Source organism: Eimeria acervulina, genomic scaffold (assembly GCF_000499425.1).
Source record: "Eimeria acervulina Houghton genomic scaffold, Eah_scaff4, whole genome shotgun sequence".
Lineage (NCBI taxonomy): Eukaryota > Apicomplexa > Conoidasida > Eucoccidiorida > Eimeriidae > Eimeria > Eimeria acervulina.
Window position 1 is genome coordinate 20001 of NW_013549835.1, and position 2837 is coordinate 22837.

Here is a 2837-nt window from a genome sequence, read left to right on the forward strand (position 1 = left end):
CTGCTGCTGCAGAATATAAAGGAAATGAAAAGAGCGGCTTCTGTTTGTTAATTTGTTTATTTATCAGCTTTGTTTGTCTGCTGCTCTTTTACTCTGTTGTTATATATCCCTCTCTCTGTCTCTACAAACAGACAGTGAGAGGGTTTCAATATCCTCTTTCCTATAGATTGATTGGTTATATTCTTAGGGTTTAGGGTTTAGGGTTTAGGGTTTCTTTCTCTGTTTCCTCTTCTTCTGTTTATTGCAATACATATACATACATATATATATACATGTATATATATATATATATATATATTTAAATAAACATATTGAATTATTCTTCATTAACTTGCTCCGGCCCTAACCCTGCAAAAGAGCTAACAGGAACGTGCTGCACTAAAGTGTAGAATTTTTCTGTAGCCTCTTCATCTTCATTTCTTCTTCTTGATAAACGCACACGAACACGACGAGGTAAATTGCGAATACCGTTGCTCCAAATATGTTTGTTTAATTTCGTATCAATCCTCACATCCTGTGCAGAAGAAACAAACAAATACTTCTTTTTCAATTAATGCTTATATTCAATGACTGTTCAAGACGGATATATATACAAATATATGAAGAAGAATCCGAGAAAAATAGAGATACAGAATAATTTAAAGAAATAACATTTTTATTGCACTGTCTTCTATCCCTCTATTTCTTTTTCGAAATATATATACCCTCTCTACTTATGTCATTTCTATACATTGTCTATACTCGCATATATATATATAAAGGTGCATATAATATATATATATATGTATATCCATATATATATATTCTTCATGCGCTGAACGAGTAAAACCTCCTCTGGATCTTAGATAAATGCTGTCTGTCACCTTATCATCTTCTGTACATCGTCGTCTAAATATATATATATATATATACATGTATATATATATATATACATGTATATATATATATATATTTACAATTATAACGTGCAGCTACTACTTGATGCATTCTACTAGACATTTATTGAGATGTATTTACACCATACAGAGCATAGATATATATATTTACATTATTTATATTATTTATATTTATATTTTCTTACCTTTGTATGCATAACCTTCTCTGCGAATTTCTTTATTTCACGAATTGCACGCGGAGCCCTCTTTTTGAATTGAATTCCGTGTACAACTTTATGAAGATGAATAGTATAATCTCTGCAGGCTGGCTGCAGAGATTTGGTTGCTTTCTTCTTCCCTCCTGAGAAACAACAATAAAATAAAATAAAAGAGCATTAAAAACGATGAAGAAATATATATAAATGTTTATATATCTCCTTAAAACAGAAGCAGAAACGGCTTAGATAAGATTCACAGAGAGAGTTGTGTTGTCTGGGCGGGTTGGAGGTGTTGCTGCAGCTTTGAAGTAGAAAAGGGTTTATTAAATAAATTAAAATATTTAATTTAAAAAAGAAATATATTTTAAAAAGAATCAAAACAAATGCATGCAATATGCCTTCATTCAAATAACAGCGCCCTATCGCCGTCCAACAGACATATCTTCAACTCTCCCTGGTTTTCTCTGCATTTCCTTCATAATATATTTTAAATAACATAACTTAAATACTATTAAAGAGTTTAAAATAAAAATAAACCCCAAAAAAACACCCAGAAGGAGGGTCTTATAAGCCTTCTTTGCTGCTGCTGCTGCTGTTGTTGTTGCTGCTGCTGCTGCTTCCCTCACCTTTCGCAACCATCTTCGCGCGCTGCTGCAATTTATTCTAAAATACAGCAGAGAAGTGCAGCGCAGCAAAATAAATAAAATGCTGTTTAAACACTCTTTCAGGCCAGGTCTGTAGGCGGCTGCCCGCTGCTGCTGCTGCTGCGGCTGCTGCTGCTGCTGCAGCAACAGCCCCAGCAGCAGCAGCGTGTGGGGTGGCAGCAGCCTGGGGCTGCTGCTGCTGCATGCGCGTGTTTGTTGTTGAGTGTTTGTAAATATAAATAATTTTAAAAAAGATTAAATCTTTTTTCATTATTTTTATATTTTTTGTTCATCTTCTTCTATCACCTCCACCCACCCGCCCGCTAGTGCAGCCATGCATGCATGCAGCAGCAGCAGCTGCTGCTGCAGTGCATGCATGCAACAGCAGCGGCTAATGCAGTAGCAGCAACTAATGCTGCTGTTGGTGTTGCTGCATGCGCTCTTCATCTCAGCTGCAGCTCGCCTCCTTTTGCTTCAATGAAAAATATATTTTTATAGGCCATCCCCTCCTTATTATTAGTATTAACCCTTGCGTATATATATATATATATATAGACAAGAAATTATATATATATATACATATACATACATAAATATATATAATTTCTTGAGGAGGACAACGAAAATATTAATATTCTGACAATGTTGATAGTAATAATAATAATACAAATAATAATAATAACAATAACATTGCTAATATTAGTAGTAGTGGTAGTACTGAGAATAATGATAATAATAAAAATTCAATAATAATAATAACAACAACAACAACAACAATAATAATAGTAAACATTTATATTTATAAATACTAAGAAACAATAAAAGTAATACCCATAACAATAAAGAGAAACATAATACTAAATACAGGGTAACAATAAAAAAATAAAATAAAACAATAAAATAACAATTTAATAATTTAATATAGTTTAATAATTTAATAATAAGAATACTGAAAAATAATTAAACAACAATAACAATAAATAGTAACTAAAAAATAATATTAAATACTACTTGATTAAAAACTAAATACTAAGGAAATAATATAATAATAATAATAATAATAATAATAATAATAATAATAATAATAATAATAATAATAA